Here is a 24,593-nt window from a genome sequence, read left to right as displayed (position 1 = left end):
CTTGTCCCTTGTGCCTTTTCCCTGTGCTGATCTTGCTCTGCACCCTTTTACTATAACAAACCTTAGCTGTGAGTATGATTATATGCTGAGTCCTGTGAGTCCTCCCAGCATATCACTGAACCCAGGAGTGGTCATGGGGACCCCCAACACTCTAACACAATATAAAATTTACTGATGAATTATGTTTACTTTCTGTTTACACCTGTAAAAATATAAGCTACATGAGAGCTAGAAATTTTTTTCGGTTCACTGGTATGTCCTGAGAGCCTAAGAAATTGCCTAGCACATAGTAGGTGCTCAATAAATATTTATCGACTAAATGAACACACACAAAATTTTGCAATTAACTTAAGGAAGTTAATGGAGCTCCCTAAGGAAGCCCTAACCATTGATGCTAGTGAGAATTCCTTGCCAAGATGGTGTCTACTGCCCTTAACAATTTGAACATTCAAAATTCTAAGCAAGAAGATCTATGAACTGGTTTCTGTTTAATTCCCTGAAAAATAGCCTACATTTAAGGAAAAGAGGTAGAAGGAAGTATATACGTTTCAGCAGGGCAAACTTGGCAAACACTGTTCTCAGAATTAAGTGTGATAGCATGTTGTAAACTTTGTAAAACCCTGGCTATACACAGCCCTTGAAGGAAATGTGAGGTTTTCATTTTTCATGGATACTAAGGCTTCAGAATTAGACTCTAGAGATTCTCCTAAAGCCAAACTTTTGAAGCTCAGTAATCTTCTGAGCCAAGTTAATCTAGTGGGAGTCTCACAGCCTCTTTTAGGATGAAAAACATGGAAAGTTAAAGAAATTTTGAGGAGGAAATTGGAAGAAGCCAACTCTGAGAGCAAAGCCAAATATTCATCGAATATGTGCAGAACCGATGGGGTGAAGGGAGAGAGGAATGGAGAGTTGTTATTATTGTTAGTTGACTCCTCTAGGAATCAGAAAACAGCATGCAAAGCACTCTAATGTCAGCAATACTTCAACAGAGATAAAAATTGGCTTGGAGGCAAGGCTACGTTTTTAAATACTTAATTTTTTCTGGTAGCAAAAAATAGTGCACAACATATTTATTTTCGGAAAGCTGCCCACTCACAGCTCATAAAACTAAATTTCATGCTGGGTCCACAAAGGGAGCATATGAGTAGATTCAGTTATGGTGGACACAGTAGGAGTTCAAGAAATGCTAGTAAAATTAATAAGTGTGCCTGGTAGGCATTCAATAAATTTTAGTGAAATGAATAAATATGTGTAAGACACTAAGCTATGCACTGATTATAGCCTCAGTGCAAGCCATAAAAATGTCTTAGGCACTTTCTACAGTAAATCTAGGCATATTATAGGATTTGAGGGGAATAAAAAGGCAGTCTCTTGCTCAGTGAATTGAAAGAGTAGCATTCAGATTGGAAGGAGAAATTTCTGATATTTTTAATTAATCAAATCCTAAATTAATTATTTTAAATGTAAAAACAGATGCTGTCTTTATTTTTTTCAATTTTTGTCCTTAACTTACTTAGCAACAGCTTCTTCTCCAAACATTCCTCCCTCCCTCCCTCTCTCTGTTCCCCATCCCCTGACCTCACACACACACACACACACACACACACACACACACACACACACCACCTGCCTTTCGGTCCTGTTAAAACTTGTAAGAGTCTTGAATTCCTTTATTAGGAAAATTCTTTGTGGCCCAACACTAATGGCACTTCAATATACGATAGTATGAGAGTGCTGTGAAACTGTGAAAGCTCAAATATATCCAATTTTAGAGACAGAACATGAGCACCAATCATTAAATAACCAACCCCCATGTTTATAGTTGCAAAGTATTATTATTCTAGAATTAATTTTTATCCTTGTCTCAAAGCATCCAAGAGAAGACAGATTAAAGAGATACTAAGGATCCAGAAAGAAATATTCTAAATTCTTTACACATTGAATTCTATGCATTTCTAGAAGGAGCCCTTAGAATTCTCACATCAACAGTTCTTTAATGAAAGCATTTATTTGATTCCATTCTTCATTCCTACATATGACTTTAACTGCCCAGCTCCCCAGTCAGGACTCAACATGAGTAAGTGCCAGCCTAGAGCAGATGGCATGGGTCAAGAGCAACAAGCAGACCAGTGGCACCCAGAGAAAGAGAAATCCACACCAGATTCCAACACACATCATAATCTTTTGATCATAACACATAAATTTATTACCATATTCACCAGGCTAGTTTCAGAGCCCTGTTCTTACCTTGCTCTATACTTTCTTCCTAGATGATCTCAAATATTCTCATGACTTTTCATCTCTATTGACACATATACACTATTGATACTATGTATAAAATAGACAACTGATGGGAACATACCATATAGCACAGGGAACTCTACTTAATGCACTGTAGTGTCCTAAATGGAGGAGATATACGTATATGTATGGCTGATTCATTTTGCTGTACAGTAGAAGTTAACACAACATTGTAAAGCAACTATACTCCAATAAAAATTAATTTAAAAAAAGAACAATTGAAATGAGAGGGTTGTTCTGGATCTTCTGAGTGGGCCCAATTAATCACAAGGGTCCTTAAATACGTCAGAGAGAAGCAGAAGAAGAAACTCAGAGGGAAATATGACTATGAAAGAATGGTCAAGGAGACACATCACTGCCGGATTTGAAGATGACAGAAGGGAATGAATCAAAGAATGCTGGGGGCCAGTAGAAACTCAAAAAGCCAAGGAAATGTATTGACCTCTGGAGCCTCTAGAAAGAAACGTAAGTTTGCTAACACATGGTTTTAGCCTAGTGAAATTGGTGCTGGACTTCTCATCTAAAGAACCATGAGATAATAGTTTTGTAGTTTACAATAATAACATTTTATGATATTAAATAAATAAATAAATATCATCTCTAAGATGACAACTCCAAATTTTGTATCTGCAATGCAGACATCTCTGCTGAAATGCAAACTCATTTATACAACTTGGCATCTATTTTGGATGTCTTCTCACAGACATCTTGAACTCAATATATGCAACATGGAACTGCTGGAACTTCCTTCTCCTCTACCTCATGCCTCAGATCTGTTCCTCTTCAAGTCCCTCCATCTCAATAAGCATCACCTCCCTCTACTCAGTTGCTCAGGTTGAATATGTGTGTCATATTTGATGACTCCTTCTGCTTCACCTCCCCACCTCCATATCAAATCCATCAGTCAGGTGTATCTCTGTGTGCTACACAGATCGCAAAGCTGTCCAACCTCTCTTACACTGACATGGCCCTTGTCCAAGACACTGTCATTTTTTTCCCTTGGTTTCTGGCATGGGGAGAAAATTCCATGCTTATAGTTGAACAAAAATGGACCTTTTATAAAATTATAATACTACAATTTTAAAATAGGCATTTCAGAAAAAAGTCTCATACATGTGTTTAAGGGAACATAAATATTCTTTTTTTCAATGATTAATAAGACATTTTAGGACTTTAATGTTTAGAGCTCTTATATATACATACATTGATACATGTACATTTTCACCGTAATAATAATAAATTTAATATAATGTCAAATATCAGAATTCTGACTAGTAACATTACAGATAAACCTGCTTTTTATAGAAATCACTCTTTCTAATTGATTTAACCATTGATCCCACACCATAAACGTAACGTTTAATGACAGTAAACAATAACATACTTAAAGTGCATTTGGCAAAGTTTTCCTTTTAAAGTTGTAAGTTATTTTCTATCTAAAATTTGACCTTGATTATTAATTTAAAGGAAAAAAACCTCAAGTTCTATTATTGTCCAATGCTTTATATTTACAGCATGGTTTTGCATGCAGGATACAATCTACAAATTGTTCTGCTCTTATAAAATAACTCAATAGATGATTCTGAATATTAAAATGAGAAGAAATTTTAAAAATAGACTCAAATCATCAAATATTTCTCGAGTGCCTACTATGCACAAATGGTAAGCTACTTACAATCCACATTGTCAAGAGGGCATGAAATAAGCTATCAGTTACCTCAAAATTACAGTGCGGTAAACTAGACAGAAGTCTACTTTGCTCTCACATAAGAGTCTGAAGGTAAGGTGGTCCAGAGCTGGTATGGTTGTTCCACTCCATAAAGCACTCAGAAACCCAGGCTCCTTCAAGTTTTTCATTTCACCACCTTGTCCTCATAGTACCACAGGACAGCTAGAGTTCCAATCATGACATCCATATTCCAAGCAGCAGAACAGAGGCAAAGGCTACAAACAGGCTAACTTTTAGGAAAGTTTTCAGAAGCTGCCCAATAAAAGTTTTACTTACATCTCATTAAGCTTAATCATATCTCAAAGCACAATTACAGGGCTTCCCTGGCGGCGCAGTGGTTAAGAATCTGCCTGCAAATGCAGGGAACACAGGTTTGAGCCCTGGTCTGGGAAGATCCCACCTGCCACGGAGCAACTAGACCTGTGAGCCACAATTACTGAGCCTGCGTGTCTGGAGCCTGTGCTCCACAACAAGAGAGGCCGCGATAGTGAGAGGCCCGCGCACCGTGATGAAGAGTGTCCCCCACTTGCCACAACTAGAGAAAGCCCTCACACAGAAACAAAGACCCAACATAGCCAAAAAATAAATTAATTATTAATTTTTTAAAAAGCACAATTACAGCTATAAGGGACACTGGGAAATTTAGCTCCTTTTGCTACTGGCCATGAATCTATCAGGATTCTGTTATTCGAAGACAAAGAAAACTCATATTGGGGGCAACCATTTCACTACCACATCACTCTCCTGTTTCTTTCCCAAAATTCACATTTCTGAACATTCAGCAACTAGTTTTCCCTGCCATGCTATAGGAGCCAGCATGGAGCAGTTGTTAAACACATGGGCTCTGTAGTTAAACAGCTTAGATTTGAATTCAGTCTCCAATGTGTCTGCATCTGTGAAATGGAGATAACGATAATATTTAACCCATGGAGTTTTTGTGAGAATTAATCAGTTTATACATTATATGCTCTTGGCATAATGCCTCACATATTGAAAGATAAGCTCAATAAATATTACTGTCATATCAACTCAGTCAAGAAGAATTGGTAGTAACCTAACAGCAGGTCGAATATTCCCTGCAGTGTCATGAACACTCAGTGTCATGGGAGGCCTTCTAGAGAACAGAGAGCTATCACTACAGATTTCACAGACGTGCTGCTGCCATCCCAGTCCCATTCTTAATGAAAATAAAGAGGAACTGACTTGTATACAGTTCTATTTTATCCAAAAATTGGTCCTAATTCACTACCACATTAACAAGAAAATTTAAATACACAGATCACTCCTTAAACCTTCCACAAACAATGCCTGGGTTAAATTAATATTTCATCCTGACAGAGAGAAATAGAATGCAGATAAGTAGGAAAAGCAATCAGAGAAAGTGTGTTTGTTAAAACCTTTCAGCACCAAAGCTAAGATCGGAATTCAATATCCCTCTCCACTAACCCTGTGGACAAAATAGTGGAATTCATGCTTGCTAAAACCACCTTCACCTGGAAATACTGAGAGACTATCTCACAAATCAGGCAATAAAAATAATGTGAAAGGAAAATTTATCGGGCTTATTTTTTCCAAGATATACTCAAAATTACTTTTAAGCCTGTACTGACAAACGTGACATTTTTAAAAATATATCAGTAGTGGAAAAGCTATCAGATTACCCTATTGGAGTAGTGTTGCTCAGATGTCACCTTTTTTCCATATTTTCCAGGTTTCTAATGTTAAATTTAAGCTCCTGTTGACAAACTGTTTTTCTTCTTTTACCTTTCTTCTGGCACAAAATGATTATCTTACTTCAACTGCCATAGTCTAAGCTTGTGAAATACAGGATGAAGAAAATGAATAAACCATCATGCTCCCATTTCCCAACATCATTTAATGTGCAGTGGGAAGCCCCAGGCACAAGCCACAGGGAACTATCACAAATATAAAACAATTCACTTAGGACTTATTTAGAAGCATGTTAATTTTATCTTATCTCCAGTGTTTGTCCATCCATGCTATAGTAATAAACAACATAGAAGTCTTGTCTATAGTGGGAAAAAAATAAGAACAGGAAGGGCTAATTCAGAATTAGAACAGCACGACCCAGAAAGCAATTCTATCACTCAGTTACTCAAATGATGTGACCATCTGAACATCTTTTCCTTACTTAGTATCAGAGTAAGATGAATACATATCTGTTAATATCCTCGATATGAGATATGGCATCTTTTCTAGCCAAACATAACCTCACCAAAGCCAACTTATTCCACATGCTTTAGAACACAAAAGATAGTATTTTTAAAGAAGTTGAGAACATCTGGAATTTATCACTAAAAGCGAGTTGCATGGGACTTCCCTGGTGGCTCAGTGGTTAAGACTCCACGCTCCCAATGCAGGGGGCCTGGGTTTGATCCCTGGTCAGGGAACTAGATCCCACATGCATGCCGCAACTAAGAGTTCGCATGCCACAACTAAGGATCCCACCTGCTGCAACTAAGGAACCCACATGCCACAACTAAGGAACCCACATGCCGCAACTAAGGAGCCGGTGAGCCGCAACTAAGGAGGCTGCCTGCCACAAACACTTTGGCCCAAAGAGTTCTAGTTGAGTTACCTTGAATAATAAAGGATTAAATTTCCCAGAAAATCTCTGTCCCAAAGTAGAATGATTTTCTACTTCATACGTTTGATGCTTTATAAAATAAAACCACCATGGGTCGGGGAGGGATGGATTGGGAGTTTGGAATTAGTAGATGCAAACTATTATATATAGAATGGATAAACAACAAGGTTGTACTGTATAGTACAGGGAACTATATTCAGTATCCTGTGATAAATCCAAATGGAAAAGAATATGAAAAAGAATGTATAAATATATATGTATAATGTAATCACGTTGCTGTACAGTAGAAATTAACCCAACATTGTAAATCAACTATACTTCAATAAAACAGATTTTAAAAAATAAATAAATAAAATAAAACCAAAGGGCATATATCTACTCTTCTTTTTCCCTAGGATAAAATAGTGTTGAAAGTAAAAACTAAGCCATAGTGGGGTTGAGTTTGGAAATATAAATGGCAAACCCGAGGACTCACTAAAGGAAGGTGAATTGGGAAATCATGTTCCTTATAAGAGCTCCAGTACTTGAAAAGAAAAAGATAAAACCACTTTCTGTAAACTGTAGGCATATATTTCTCTAAGATGTCCTACTCCTATACAGTAAGTGTTGATCCAAAATTTTAACAAGAACCCAAGGTGGCTCTAATGGTAAAATTTAGGGAGGATGAACTGCATTTCCATGGAAACGCAATTCATTTTTTGAGAAATGCTAACTAAAAAAACTCTCCTGTTCTATAGATGCAGAATAAAATCAGATGGAACCATGCTACACTTCTTGAAATCTACTCAAGTTCAGTTTATCTTCTTAACCTGGATCTATTTCATTTCCTTTTCTAATTAAAAAATATATATATTTCACGTCATTTCATATTCCATGAACCGGAGGAGACTTCTCACACTCAGTGAGAATGTTCCCACAGTCTTAACTCTGGAACTCTATTTCAATAACTCCCAAACACTCAATAAGCAATATGCTCACACCCCTGAAAGGTTTTTTTTCCTACCTTTAATTTAATTTAGCTCTAAGCTACAGCACATGAATGCCTCTACATTCTTTATGTATCTTTATGTGCTATCGCTACATACCAGCTTCTCTGAAGATACCATATGATCCACAGTCAGTATATAAGTTAACATAAACGTGGGAAGGAAGGGAAAGGTTTAAGTTTTAAATGGTGGAAATCAGGAAGAGGAGTCTAGGCATACTTAACTTTACCAAAATGGTACTGTAATGAAAAGTGTAACACTGCTTTCAAAAGAAAAGATTTGTAGTACATTCATTTCCTTTTTCTTAAAGTACTAGTGGAATTAAAGAAAGAGAAAACAACCAATCATGTACATTAGTGCCTCCTTCTCTCTATAAGTTCCAACATTCATGAGCCTCTGATGATCCAGCAGGACTGAGGCTACAAAAGCTGATGTTACTGAAAACCTCCTGGCTGACTCAGATAATAAGCTGGGATCAAAAGTTAACGATGAGTCAATACAGCTTTTTCCTCCAAGAAACTCTGTTGTTGTCTCATTAGATTTACACTTACATTGAGATGTTAAGATTTCTTGCTGTATTTTTATGATAATTATAGTTTGATATACATGGTATTTATCACTGACAGCTTATATATTTTGTGTGCTGGTTTTATGCTAGATGTAGTTTGAATGCTTTTCAGGGAATTGTACTTCTTTTCCTCTGCATTTTAAGAAACTGTACACAGGTCAGATGATAATAGTAGTAGCTTAGAAACATGAAGATTAGAAAACTGAATAAGGAAGACTCCAAAAGGACATGGAAGTTTCATACCCATATTATTTTGTTTGCTTACTGAGTAGGATAATGGACTTAAAGAACACTGAAGCTTCCTGGCCTCTGCCGCCGCAGGCTCGCCCCACAACCATACCCCTCCGTCCCCGGCGCCAGAGTGAGCCAGAGCCCCCGAATCAGTTGCTCCTTTAACCCCGTCCTGTCTGAGCGAAGAATAGACACCCTCAGGCGACCTACATGCAGAGGCGGGGCCACATCCAAAGCTGAACCCCGGAGCTGTGCGAACAAAGAAGAGAAAGGGAATATTTCTCCCAGCAGCCTCAGGAGCAAAGGATTAAATCTCCACAATCAATTTGATGTAGCCTGCAACTGTGGAATAGCTGAATAGACAACAAATCATCCCAAATTGAGGAGGTGGACTTTGGGAACAAAGATACATACATATTTTTTCCCTTTTTATCTTTTTGTGACTGTGTATGTGTATGCTTCTATGCGTGATTTTGTCTGTATAGCTTTGCTTTTACCATTTGTCCTAGGGTGCTGTCTCTCCGGTTTCTTGTTTGTTTGTTTGTTTTCATTACTCTTTAAAAATTTTTTATTAATAATTATTTTTTTATTTTTCATTTTAATAATGTTATTTTATTTTATCTTTCTTTCTTTCTTTCTTTCTACTTTTTCTCCCTTTTATTCTGAGCCGTGTGGATGAAAGGCTCTTGGTGATCCAGCCAGGTGTCACGGCTGTGCCTCTGAGGTAGGAGAGCCAAGTTCAGGACACTGGTCCACAACAGACGTCCCAGCTCTACGTAATATCAAACGGGGAAAATCTCCCAGAGATCTCCATCTCAACGCCAAGACACAGCTTCACTCAACGATCAGCAAGCTACAGTGCTGGACACCCTATGCGAAACAACTAGCATTACAGGAAAATAACCCCATCCATTAGAAGAGAGGCTGCCTAAAATCATAATCAGGCCACAGACACCCCAAAACACACCACCAGACGTGGACCTGCCCACCACACAGACAAGATCCAGCCTCATCCACCAGAACACAGGCACTAGTCCCCTCCACCAGGAAGCCTACACAACCCACTGAACCAACCTTACCCAATGGGGACAGACACCAAAAACAACAGGAACTACGAACCTGCAGCCTGCAAAAAGGAGATCCCAAACATAGTAAGCTAAGCAAAATGAGAAGACAGAAAAACACACAGCAGATGAAGGAGCAAGGCAAAAACTCACCAGACCTAACAAATGAAGAGGAAATAGGCAGTCTACCTGAAAAAGAATTCAGAATAATGATAGTAAAGATGACCCAAAATCTTGGAAATAGAATAAAGAAAATACAAGAAACATTTAACAAGGACCTAGAAGACCTAAAGAGCAAACAAACAATGATGAACAACACAATAAATGAAACTAAAAATTCTCTAGAAGGGATCAATACCAGAATAACTGAGGCAGAAGAACAGATAAGTGACCTAGAAGATAAAATAGTGGAAATAACAACTGCAGAGCAGAATAAAGAAAAAAGAATGAAAAGAATTGAAGACAGTCTCAGAGCCCTCTGGGACAACATTATACGCACCAACATTTGAATTATAGGGGTCCCAGAAGAAGAAGAGAAAAAGGAAAGGACTGAGAAAATATTTGAAGAGATTATAGTTGAAAACTTCCCTAATATGGGAAAGGAAATAGTTAATCAAGTCCAGGAAGCACAGAGAGTCCCAAACAGGATAAACCCAAAGAGAAACACACCAAGAAACATATTAATCAAAGTATCAAAACATAAATACAAAGAAAAAATATTAAAAGCAGCAGGGAAAAACAACAAATAACACACAAGGGAATCCCCATAAGGTTAACAGTTAATATTTCAGCAGAAACTCTGCAAGCCAGAAGGGAGTGGCAGGACATATTTAAAGTGATGAAGGAGAAAAACCTACAACCAAGATTACTCTACCCAGCAAGGGTCTCATTCAGATTTGATGGAGAAATTAAAACTTTACAGACAAGCAAAAGCTAAGAGAATTCAGCACCACCAAACCAGCTTTACAACAAATGCTAAAGGAACTTTTCTGGGCAGGAAACACAAGAGAAGGAAAAGACCTACAATAACAAACTCAAGACAATTAAGAAAATGGTAACAGGAACATATTGACAATTACCTTAAATGTAAATGGATTAAATGCTCCAACCAAAATACACAGACTGGCTGAATGGCTACAAAAATAAGACCCGTATATATGCTGTCTGCAAGAGACCCACTTCAGACCTAGGGACACATATTGACTGAAAGTGAGGGGATGGAAAAAGATATTCCATGCAAATGGAAATCAAAAGAAAGCTGGAGTAGCAGTTCTCATATCACACAAAATAGACATTAAAACGAAGACTATTACAAGAGACAAAGAAGGACACTACATAATCATCAAGGGATCGATCCAAGAAGAAGATATAATAATTATAAATATTTATGCACCCATCATAGGAGCACCTCAATATATAAGGCAAATACTAACAGCCATAAAAGGGGAAATCGAGAGTAACACAATCACAGTAGGCGATTTTAACACCCCACTTTCACCAATGGACAGATCATCAAAAATGAAAATAAATAATGAAACACAGGTTCTGTGTTTATTTTAGAAGATGTTGGGGGTAGGAGTTTATTAATTTATTTATTTTTGCTGTGTTGGGTCTTCGTTTCTGTGCAAGGGCTATCTCTAGCTGTGGCAAGTGGGGGCCACTCTTCATCGCGGTGCGCGGGCCTCTCACTATCACAGCCTCTCTTGTTGCAGAGCACAGGCTCCAGATGCGCAGGCTCAGTAGTTGTGGCTCACGGCCTAGTTGCTCTGCAGCATGTGGGATCATCCCAGACCAGGGCTCGAACCCATGTCCCCTGCATTAGCAGGCAGATTCTCAACCACTGCACCACCAGGGAAGCCCAAAACACAAGCTTTAAATGATACATTAAACAACATGGACTTAATTGATATTTATAGGACATTCCATCCAAAAACAACAGAATACACATTCTTCTCAAGTGCTCATGGAACATTTTCCAGGATAGATCATATCTTGAGTCACAAATAAAGCCCTGGTAAATTTAAGACAATTGAAATCGTATCAAGTATCTTTTCCAACCACAACGCTATGAGACTAGATATCAATTACAGGAAAAAAACCTGTAAAAAATACAAACACATGGAAGCTAAACAATACACTACTTAATAACCAAGACATCACTGAAGAAATCAAAGAGGAAATCAAAAAATACCTAGAAACAAATGACAATGAAAAAACGACGACCCAAAACCTATGGGATGCAGCAAAAGCAGTTCTAAGAGGGAAGTTTATAGCAATACAATCCTACCTTAAGAAACAGGAAACATCTCGAATAAACAACCTAACCTTGCACCTAAAGCAATTAGAGAAAGAAGAACAAAAAAACCCCAAAGTTAGCAGAAGGAAAGAAATCATAAAGATCAGATCAGAAATAAATGAAAAAGAAATGAAGGAACTGACAGCAAAGATCAATAAAACTAAAGCTGGTTCTTTGAGAAGATAAACAAAATTGATATACCATTAGCCAGACTCATCAAGAAAGAAAGGGAGAAGACTCTAATCAATAGAATTCGAAAGGAAAAAGGAGAAGTAACAACTGACACTGCAGAAATACAAAGGATCATGAGAGATTACTACAAGCAACTCTATGCCAATAAAATGGACAACCTGGAAGAAATGGACAAATTCTTAGAAATACACAACCCTCCGACACTGAACCAGGAAAAAATAGAAAATATAAACAGACCGATCACAAGCACTGAAATTGAGACTGTGATTAAAAATCTTCCAACAAACAAAAGCCCAGGATCTGATGGCTTCACAGGCGAATTCTATCAAACATTTAGAGAAGAGCTAACACCTATCCTTCTCAAACTCTTCCAAAATATAGCAGAGGCAGGATCACTCCCAAACTCATTCTAGGAGGCCACCATCACCCTGATACCAAAACCAGACAAAGATGTCACAAAGAAAGAAAACTACAGGCCAATATCACTGATGAACATAGATGCAAAAATCCTCAACAAAATACTAGCAAACAGAGTCAACAGCACATAAAAAGGATCATACACCATGATCAAGTGCAGTTTATCTCAGGAATGCAAGGATTCTTCAATATATGCAAATCAATCACTGTGATACACCATATTAACAAATTGAAGGGGAAAAACCATATGATCATCTCAATAGATGCAGAGAAAGCTTTTGACAAAATTCAACACCCATTTATGCTAAAAACCCTCTAGAAAGTAGGCATAGAGGGAACTTTGCTCAACATAGTAAAGGCCATATATGACAAACCCAGAGCCAACATCATTCTCAATGGTGAAAAACTGAAACCATTTCCACTAAGATCAGGAACAAGACAAGGTTGCCCACTCTCACCACTATTATTCAACATAGTTTTGGAAGTTTTAGCCACGGCAATCAGAGAAGAAAAAGAAATAAAAGGAATCCAAATCAGAAAAGAAGTAAAGCTGTCAGTGTTTACAGATGACATGATACTACACTTAGAGATCCTAAAGATGCTACCAGAAAACTACTAGAGCTAATCAATGAATTTGGTAAAGTAGCAGGATACAAAATTAATGCACAGAAATCTCTTGCATTCCTATACACTAATGATGACAAACCTGAAAGTGAAATTAAGAAAGCAGTCCCATTTACCATTGCAACAAAAAGAATAAAATATCTAGGAATAAACCTACCTAAGGAGACAAAAGACCTGTATGCAGAAAAGTATAAGACATTGATGAAAGAAATTAAAGATGATACAAATAGATGGAGAGATATACCATGTTCTTGGATTGGAAGAATCAACATTGTGAAAATGACTATACTACCCAAAGCAATCTACAGATTCAATGCAATCCTCATCCAACTACCACTGGCATTTTTCAGAGAACTAGAACAAAAAATTTCACAATTTGTATGGAAACACAAAAGACCCCGAATACCCAAATCAATCCTGAGAAAGAAAAACAGAGCTGGAGGAATCAGGCTCCCAGACTTCAGACTATACTAAAGCTACAGTAATGAAGACAGTATGGTACTGGCACAAAAACAGAAATATAGATCAATGGAACATGATAGAAAGCCCAGAGATAAATCCACACACATATGGTCACCTTATCTTTGATAAAGGAGGCAAGAAGCTGTGACAAAGTGAGAGAGTGGCATGGACATATATACACTACCAAACATAAAATAGATAGCTAGTGGGAAGCAGCCGCATAGCACAGGGAGATCAGCTCAGTGCTTTGTGACCACCTACATGGGTGGGATAGGGAGGGTGGGAGGGAGGGAGACGCAAGAGGGAAGAGATATGGGAACATATGTATATGTATAACTGATTCACTTAGTTATAAAGCAGAAACTAACACAGCATTGTAAAGCAATTATACTCCAATAAAGATGTAAAAAAAAAAGAACGCTTCCTTTTAATTGCAGCACAACCAGTACAATTCACAGGCTGCTGCTATTTCTCCAGATTTTCAACTGGCATGAATGTATCAAGTTGTTAAACAATATTGCATAGGCTGTGGTTTAAATAAATGGCTTTATAAATAGAATAAAATATTATAATGAGTATAATACTTCACTTAGAAAAGGAAGAAAAACATCTAGTAGATTTTGTCATGTGTGATGTTTTCTTTTTTGGTGTCAATAGAAACTAAATGGTGCATAGCCTTCAGCATTATTTTTTTTTAATTTATTTTACTGAAGTACAGTTGATGCACAATGCTGTGTTAATTAATGCTATACAGCAAAGTGATTCACTCTTACGTATATATATATGTTCTTTTTCATATTCTTTTCCATTATGGTTTATCACAGGATATTGAATACAGCTCCTTGTGCTATACAGTAGGACCTTGTTGTTTATTCCTTCTATTATATAATAGTTTACATCTGCTCATAATAATAGCATTATTTTTAAATAATCATGTTTATTTAGCATCTTACTGCAAAGAGAGAATTTTCAGAAATTAGGACCCCCAAATCCTACAGTAAAACTTCAATTCAAATGACATTTTTTTCTGTTCATTATGAGAGGCAGGAAGAGGGTAAACAGAGCAAACAGGCATGGCAAGACAAACAAGTATAAGGTCTCCTGGTTTTTACAATCTAGTTATTGAGCTAAGAGATATATATACTTTAAAAGCATAGCCAAACAAAAACAAAAGACTGGACTTCATTTGGAAGAGGTAAGGCTTAGACCTCCTTAAAGGGCAGTACCCGGACAGATTATGTGGAGAGACTTCTAGGTCTAGTCTGAGGTTTTCAGGCCTTGCTAATATTGTGGACATGGATGAAAGATTATTAATAGAAATAACGTGAATTTCTTAGCCCCACAACCTAATGCCAGGCCTCCTTCCTTAAGAATGTCTGTAAATCCTCAAAGAGTCTTAATTATCATTCATTCCTGTCTTCCACTTGGGAACCCCTCTCTGGGACAGAATAAAGCCACATGGCTGTCCTTACTACTGGTGCCCTCAGGACAGACCGTGGAGAGGTGACCTCCAAGAGCTGCCTGCCCCCAAGGGGGTCACAGTGCCCTGCACTCCCTGGAGTCCTCCTGAGCCAAAATCACACTGACGAGTGTGAGTGTGATGGACCTTCTTTTCCCCACTCTGTGGCAACTTATTTCAGCTAAGCACCAACACTACACTCATGAAATCAGGTTCTTCAGCCCTGTCTGTGCCCCTCTTCACCAGGCCAGGAATGCCGGTATAAGAGACGAACGGCATGCTATAATGGCTGTGCCAGGGTAACTCCCAGAGGCTTCGCTGATTGCTCCCCTCCAGCCTCAGCCTAGAGCTCCCAGGCAAAGCAGCTCCTTATGACTCACCCACTTATCGATCTCCCATACTCAGACATGGTTTAATCGCACCTGAACAGCAACTTCTGCAAGCAAGAACCATGTAAAGGGAGACTTCCCTGGCGGTCCAGTGGTTAAGACTTCCCCTTCCAGTGCAGGAGGTGCGGGTTCAATCCCTGGTCGGGGAGCTAGGATCCCACGTGCCTTGCAGCCAAGAAGCCAAGACATAGAACAGAAGCGATACTGTAACAAATTCAATAAAGACTTTTAAAAATTTTTTAAAAGAACCAAGCAAAGATGTCAAGGCACTCAGTAGATTGACTTCCTTATGTTAGAAGATTTGCAGTGATGATTGTGGCAGAGGTGTTCAAATACAAATTGCTGACGTGGACTGAGCCCTGACCACTTGGTGCAAAATGCTTTGTGCAGGTCATGTCATTACCCATTTTCAAAATGAGAAACTAAAGTTTAAAAAAATTAATTTGTCAAGATCACTCAACTAGCATGTGTCAGAGCTGAGAATAAAAGTATGTCTAGCTAATGCCAGAGTCTCTGTACATAAGCACTAGACTATATCAGGGTTGTGAGGGTCAGGGAGGGGTTATGAACAAATGATGGTATGAGGAAAGCAGCACTGTAGAAATGCTGGATCACGGGGAACAATGAGCAGGAGAGACCAGAGGGGTGAGAAACTGAATTAAAATTGTAGTTAAGTGGGGCCCATGTTGCTTTCATTTACTGTGAAGTCACAAAAGTTCAGTCCTAATCTATAGCAATAATTAAACTTCCTCATTGCACTATGCGTTTTCCTTGATAAACAGACTAAAGCAGTCACCGGGAATACCAGCATTACACTTAAGTTTTACGATTACAGGCACAAAGATCTGTGTGTTAATGATTAACAAAAAGTAAGAAAAAACATTTGTTTATGTTATAAAAACCCTACCACCGACAACAAAGTTACCCAAGATGATTGAGAAACATCTTAACACCACTATATACCTATTAGAATGGCTAAAGTAGAACAAGTAACACCTAGTGCTGGTAAAGATGCAGAGCAACCGGAATTCTCGTAGTTGCTGGTAAGAGACTAAATGGTACAGCCACTAAGAAAAATGGTTGCCAGTTTCTCATAAAGTTAAACATACACTTAATATAAAATCCAGCAATCCTACTCCTAGGTGTTTACCTAAGTGAAATAAAAACCTCTGCTCATACCAAAAAAAAAAGCCCTATATGTAAATATTTATATCAACTTCATTCATAATCACTAAAAGCTACAAACAAACCACAGGTCCCTCAAAGAAGAATGGATAAACAGTGGTACATCCATACTATGAAATACTACTCAGCAATAAAGAGGAACAAACTATTGACTATATATGCAACAAATGGATGAATCTCAAGTGCTTTATGCTAAGTGAAAGAAGCCAGATTCCAGAGGCTAAACAGTATATGATTCCATTCATTTATATGACATTCTGGGAAAGGCAAAACAAATCTGTGGTTGTCAGGTGGTAAAGGTGGGGAAGATGTGGCTTTAAAGAGATAGCATAACGTAATGTTTGGGGGGAGGAGTATTGTAAATGTTATGTATCGATTCTGCTGATGGCAGCGTGACCCTAAGCATTTGCCAAAACTCATGGAACTATACACTAAAAAAGTGAATCTTGCTATATTTAGATTAAAATAAATTTTAAAAGAAAAAAGAAACATCTCTCTTACAACTAAGCATAAGGCAAAGTTTCACATTTTCTAAATGTTAAAACCACTGAAACATCACTTCACAGAGCACCATCTACAAACAAGATAATGTAACTGAGTATTTAAACCACAAACTAGGCTATAATTTTTCAAAAATTATATACAAGGCATAAAAACATGCTTATTAAAAGCATAAGCGGTTGGCCAGAATGTTGTTTACCACCTCTGAATAGCTATAAAATGTTTACAGATTTTTATACCTTTTACAAATAAAGTGGAGTAAATTCATGCAAAGTTACCTTTCTAGGAGAAGCTGTCAAACTTTGCACTTTTGGCCAAAAGGGAATTTGTTACTTCCTGTTATGTTAAATTTGGCACTAAAGCCTGAATGAACCACCCCAAATGGGCTATTTACTATGATAAATACTATTTCTTAACAAGAAGAAAACTGATGGCCTGAGAAGATAACTGCTGAGATTTTAATGCGCTCTCTGAAACACTCTGACACACTCTGCTAGAGAGAATAACTTAATATCCACAGAAATCAGGTTCAAAATTCCATTTCCCATAAAAGATCATCAAAAAACAAATACAGTTTAATTCACCAAACATGTATTAAGTATTTACTATATGCCAACTACTGTTATAGCCACTAGGTAAACAGAATTGAAAAAGAATATAATATTTGCCTTTAAAGAATGTACAGACTAGCAGGAGACAGACATGTAAACAGTTAACACTTGCATACAATAATTTAAGTGTGATGATAGAAAGTGTGTTCAGGGTACAGGGATGACCAGAGGGAAAAGTGATAGTCTGAGTATCTAACAAAAAGGATATCAACAAGGTCCTAGGACTCCCTAAAATCTGCCTTCAGTGATAACTGCAATTCTAACAGCAATAAATGGAAGGCTGAATGGATTGAAGGGTCCACTCCTTGATTTTTGCACAAGGGGCTGTGCAAAGAGAGAAAAAGAAAAGAAGAAAGCTCTTCTCATAGCTCATGTTAAGTCCCTGCAAGTAACCATCCTACTAAAAATTAAGAGAGAAAAGCATGAATGTCTCATTTCCTCTGTGTGTTAGCTGTGGTCACAGATAGCACATAATTCCAACTCACTATTTCTAGTAAGGTTGACTATCACCCCAAAGCACCCACCATGGGTTAAACAAGTAAAAGTGACCATTCTGAAATGATAGAATTCCTACCCTCTCCTATGTTTTCAAGTGCCTTCCTGAAACTTCTGGCCCTATGAAGTAAGACTACCCAGGGGACCTTCTTTCCTCCCTTATTTCTATTCTATTCATCACAAATATTAATTCCAGGTGTGTACACCATGGTCAAGTGTCAGGAAAGAAATCATCAGAATGTGTTAAAAACAAAATGGTATGGAAAAAACACAAGTGCTACATACTTGAGGAGCAACACCATGTTTTCGAAATTGGAAAGGCTTTATAGCTAGAAGATCTGGGTTCAGATCCTGCCTCTTCCACTTACTAGCTCCATGGCTTTAGACAACTTACCTTACCTGTCTGAATGTCAGTGTCCTTATCTGAAAAATACTGGCATGATTATTCTTGGGGTAGATACCATAAAGGAATGATTCTCAAGCCCGCTACATGCCAGAACACAGCTGCCCCCCACACTGAGATTCTATTTTCATTGGTCTAGGGTGGGGCATGGATCGGAAAAAGAGCTCCCCAAGGTGTTCTACTGTGCAGCTGGGGTGACAACCACTAGATTACAGTATTTGAGAGAACTCCCTAAACTGTAATTCAGTGCTACGTTTAGCGGTTTATTATTGTGTTTAAAAAGTACCATTGAACTCATCCTGTTATGCAAGTTGCATGTTCTGAGACAGCGCTAGTAATTCAATAGCTAAATTTGATGTTTGTCTAAAATGCCTCACTTGACAAGAAAATCATCTTTATCATCAGCAACTGAGAACTGTTCTAAAGAGCTGAATAGAACATGTACAATAAATGACTAAAAGCCAATTAATGTGCCAAATATAAAATGACTTAGATGGTGGGATAAACTTTATACTGCTTGAAATCAGTGGTTGTCAGGTGGTAAAGGTGGGGAAGATGTGGCTTTAAAGAGATAGCATAACGTAATGTTTGGGGGGAGGAGTATTGTAAATGTTATGTATGGAAATATTTGTAAAAATATTTCCAGCATAATGTATAATGCATGGAACTCAATAAATATTTGTTAAATGAATAAATGAATGTGAGAATGAATGAATGAATAAGATAAATAATTTCTACAGGAATTTACCAAGAGTGTCAAAGACGGGAGTGTACGGGAAGGTATTCCTATTGGAAAAATGAGTCTCAGGGGCCCACCAGTGAGGCTACTATAATGAGCCTATAATGAAGAAACCTGAACTTCTCTTTGAAAAGTAAATTAAGCAGCTCTTGGCATTTCCAATGAAATCTTTTGACTAGTAACCTACCCTATCCCCATTCTTGGCCCCAATCCTGACTATCCTCCAATCTTGTTACAATAACAATCAGCAGGAGGGTCGCCTTTCTAAAACGAATTTCACTATTATTAGGAGCATTACAAAAGGCTTGCTTTCTGAGCATGTATACCTGCTTAGGAGCTAACAAATGCATAGTATAAACCAAAAAAGAAAAAGGACATGGATCTACCCAACTGGATCAGCCAGTGGGCCTGGGAGATAAATGGACCCAATGCACACACACCATTTCACACTCTCCAAAATAACCCTAGATGGTTGCAGCAGAGCTTAAATTAAGGAATATTTATTGCTGAGTTTATTATTTTTTAACATCCTTTTTCTGAGCACCTAGCAACTAAAGTGATAAGTACCTTCAAAATTGCAAGGATAAATGCTGCCAGTATCTAGGCTGAATTCCCCATTTGTATGTTTGAAGTCTGAATTATTCATTTACATTTTTTATTTCTTAAAGAGGAGAATAAACAACATGACAAAGAAAGGAGATACTAGAAATTTTCATTGATATACATTTGAAGGTTTTCAAGGTGGTAGAAAGCCAAAAGGCTCCTTCAGCAACAGATTTATTCTGCAATCTAATTAATATTCACCAACTACATTATTTATGAAACAAAATACATCTAGGGAATGCAACTGCATACAAGCAAAAGTAAGCATATGAATGAGTGAAAAAATCTTACAAAATTAAGCTAGGAAAAGTATGTACACCGAAAAATAATTTTTTTCAAAACCGCACTCAAATATTGAGAACAATGGGTGAGTCCTCTTTAATTGCTGGTTTTATAATAAAGCAACTGTTAAATTAGGGTGACAGTGTGAGCTTTCCATGAGACCTCTGCCAACAACAATCTAGGGCATCAACCTCTCATTTGAAAAGGAATGAAGTGCTTCCTATATCTATGTGCAAATGATTATGCAAGACCATGCAAATTCTAGACCAAAAAGCTTACCAATTTAATTAATCAAATTCCATATTAATATCCAGTTATTTTCCAAATGATATCTTAAGACTAACATTGATTTATTTATTCCCGTTTCCTTTTGAATAACAACAAGCACAAGCTTATCAATGATCACCAAAATAGGGCATGTCACTAGGATGTGAGAAGAAAATTTCAGAATGTCTATTTTATCAAAAAATAAAAAGAAATTAAGCTTTACTGATATTTAACAGAGATTACAATGGCCCCTCCCCTGTCTCTATGTCAACTGTAAACAAGACAGCCATGAGATATGTAGGAGGAAGTGGGAGGAGTTGATGGTGAAGCCCTCACTCCTCTCCTAGCTTTACAGCACATTGCAAAGTACCACAGTATGTATAGCCACAGTTAATTTACAGATTATATTATCTAGTTTTATCTAAACTAAGCCTACAAAATAGAAAAATGAAAATAACATTCTTGCAAAGAAACACTGGATTGACAATTATACTAACAATATAAGCACAAAGAAATGATAAAGCTGTCACCTCTGCCCCTATGGTGAGTTCTTCATCCATGATTTAAGTCAGACCTGACAAGAACTCAGGCAAAAAAATTTTTTAATATTACAAAATATGGATTTTCAATACAGCATCATTAATGGTAAAGGTCACCTTGAGTACAAAGAGTGCCTTGAGATAACATGTAATGATAGCTCAAAGCTACTGTGATTAACAAACCTTCTTAAAATGTTCCTTATTTCATCTTTATCCCATTCTCCTTTACGTATGTTATACTGTTTACATCCTGTATTAGTTCAACACTATGTGTATATAATTTATAGTGAAGAGGGCGCCCCACACATTCTTATTCTCCAAGTCACTCTCTCCTCTCACAGCCTCCACACCATCACCTGCAGGAGTTATAGCCCCAAAGCTCTACATGCTCCATCCCCACAACATTCACAGCCTTATAACTTTGGAGACCATCAAAAATAATTCCGTCAAGTTCTCTGTCACCACAGGAAACCCAAAGTTCCTAGATTGTCCTTTACCACTAGATATCTCTGATCTATGCATCCCTTAATCTTATCCTATCTTCCTATACCCAACCCAAGTTCAGAACCCATTCTACTGTGTTCTCTTGAGATGATAAAGTCCCTTATATGTTCCATATCCTTCTGAATAATGTTGCCACCTTTTTGCGCTAAGTAAAACCCAGCTGAAGCAAGGAGTGATGTCAGCAAAATGGCCACTTAGGAATTTCTAGTGCCCATCCTCTCCCAAAGTCATCAATCTGAATTTATTGAATCAATCTGTGAGTCAAAATAACTTCACAAGAGCTAAGGATTCTAGGTGAGAGGTTACAGCGACTGAGTGAAGCACAGAAATAAGAAAACACATGTTAAGGATGGTAGGAAAGATAGATTCACACTGCTCCCATCACCCTCCTCTCAAGTCCAGGTGGTCCAACCTGGAAAGAGATACCCTCCCTGTGAGAGAAGGAGAGTGAAGTGAGTGCCCAACTCTACCATGGACCCTAGCACCTGCACACTCCAGCACTGGGCCAACTCCTACAGCTCTAGGGGGGTCCTATGGCCCAAGAAGGCTCTTAGCAGGCTCCCACAAACCCAGGTTCCCAGCACAGCTTAGCACCAGCCAGCTCCCATAGCCCCAGCTCCTGTAGCACCAGGCTCCCAGTGGACTCCACTGAACCCAGGCCCCCAGTCCACCATGGTGCTGGCCAGCTTCCATGGCCCAAGCTCCCAGCTCAGCACAGCACTAGGTAGTTCATGCAGCCCTGAGAAGCTCCTACGACACCAGGTTCCTGATGGGCTCCTGCAAAACCAGGCTTCCAGCATATCCCAGCGCCAGCCAGTTCCCACAACCCCAAGTAGTTCCTGAGGTTCCAGCTCCAAGAACCCAGGCTACCACAGGCTCAAGCTTTCAACCCACATCAGCACCAGGCCAGCACTCACAGACCTAGAATCTAGACTGGCTCCCACAGGCTATTATCTAGGCCACCTCAGTACCAGGCCAGTCCCCATGACCCCAGCCTCAAGGCTAGCACCCATGGACCATCCCAGCGTCAGACCTGCCCACACAGACTCAATCTCCAGGCTGAGCTCAAGGTTCCGGATTATAGGCTGAGCCCCAAAGCCCCAGGCTCCAGGCCTGGCCTAGTGCCAGACCAGACCCCATGATCCCAATCTCCAGGCTGACTCCCGAAAATCCAGGCTGCCATCCCATACCAGTGATAAACTGGCCCAGTGGAACCACTGGCCAGGCCCACCCCAGTGTTCCCCAGTGTCTGGTTAGCCCATGTGAATGCAAGACTCCTATCTGCCCACGAAGATCCAGGTCCCAGGCCCATCACTACAGACTCAAACACCAGGCCCACCCCAGCAGATCCAGGTAATAGGCTGATCTCCAAGTACCCAAGCACAAGGCCTACCCAACTGCTGACCCAGACACAAGACCTCCACCCAAGGCCTCCAGCAGCAAGCTCACCCACAGACAACCATACAGCTCAAGCAGAATGTCTGGATGGGCTGATTGGTGAAGGCTCTGCCTGCCAAAACCGGTCCATAAACACGTGGAGTGGTGCCTGGTTCCTCAAATGCGCAGACAATAATGCAAGGCCACAAGGACCATGAAAAATATCAAGAAACATGACACCACCAAAGAACCTAATCAAACTCCAATGACTGTCCGTAAAGAAATAGAGATCTATGAACTGTCGGCCAAAAAATTCAGAAGACTCCTCTTAAAGAAACTGAGTGAACTACAAGAAAACAAAGATAGAAAACTATATGAAATGAGGAAAACAATGCATGAACAAAATGAAAAGTTCAACAAACAAAGAGAAACCATTAAAACACACACACACACAAACAGAAATCCTAGAGCTGAAAAATAAAAAAGAATTTAATAGGGATCTTCAACAGCAGATTCAATCAAGCAGAAGAAAGAATGAGTGACCTAGAATACAGTTAATTTGAAATCATCCAGTCAGAGGAGCAAAAACAAAAAAAGAATTGTAAAAAGTTAAGAAAGCCTACATGAATTATGAGATATCATTAAAAGAAACAATTTATATACTATTGGAGTCTCAGAAGGAGAAGAAAGGGAGAAAGGAGCAGAAAGCTTATTTAAAGAAATAATGGCTGAGAACTTCCCAAATCTGAGATTTGGATATACAAGTTCATGAAGCTAATAAGTAAACCCAAAATTTTAGCCTAAAATGATCTTCTCTAAGACACATCATAATAAAACTGTCTAAAATCAAAGACAAAGGGAGAATTTTAAAAGCAGCAAGAGAAAAAAATAATTACATATAAGGAACCCCCAAAAGGCTATCAGCAGATTTCTCAGCAGGAATCTTGCAGGCCAGGAAAAAGTAGGATGATATATTCAAAGTGCTGAAAGAAAAAAACTGCCAACCATGCATATTTTACCTGGCAAAGTTTCCTTTCAGAAGTAAAGGACAGATAAAGACTTTTGCAAACAAACTAAAGCTGATTATCCATCAGTTGAACCTTAAAGGGTATGTAAGGTTGCTATTGTCATCTAATGAATAGAGACCAGGGATGTTGCTAAAATCCTACAATGCACAGCACAGTCATCAAAATAAAAAATTATCCAACACTAAATGTCAATAACTCTGAGGTTGAGAAACGCTGTCTTAATGAAAAACATACTCCTCTGTCTCACTGAGAGTGGTCAATGGCAATCATATGTTAATTAGAACTGATTTTGGCTAACAAGACTTGAAACAAATGGTAGTTTATGTTCCTGAAATCAAATTTATAAAAATGACTGCCCACAGTTAAGCATCAAGGGCTAACAGCCTCAAGGTCACAAGATGGCTGCTATAGCTACAGGCATCACTACCACATTCAAGGAAGAATGTAGAGATGGAGGAGAAAGCAGTGAGCCCTAGACACATCTGTGCCTTTTATCAGGAAAGCAAAACCTAACATCTCAGTGGGAAGATCTACCTTTAAGAGACTTAGTAGACAATTTTAAAAGTGGCACTTGCTTCTTTAATTGACCCACTGGTCACACATTCTGTTTTACATTATGCTGTGATTTGCTATTAAGTTAGGAAGCAAACAAAAGGAACTGGTAAGCCAAGTACCTCTCTTTTTCTATAGAGTGGAGAGATAAACTAAAAAGCTATTGATCAGAGACTAACAT

At 38.4% G+C, this 24,593-nt stretch overlaps 1 protein-coding gene across 1 annotated transcript in view; it reads right to left on the bottom strand.

Moving 5' to 3' along the window:
- Positions 1 to 24,593, bottom strand: part of CTNNA3 (catenin alpha 3) — a 1,620,647-nt gene that overhangs the window by 1,362,293 nt on the left and 233,761 nt on the right. The window lies entirely within an intron of this gene.

The sequence above is a fragment of the Leucopleurus acutus genome (genome assembly GCF_964270905.1).
Source record: "Leucopleurus acutus genome assembly, chromosome: 14".
NCBI classification, from domain to species: domain Eukaryota; kingdom Metazoa; phylum Chordata; class Mammalia; order Artiodactyla; family Delphinidae; genus Leucopleurus; species Leucopleurus acutus.
This window is presented reverse-complemented; position numbering and strand designations above follow the sequence as displayed.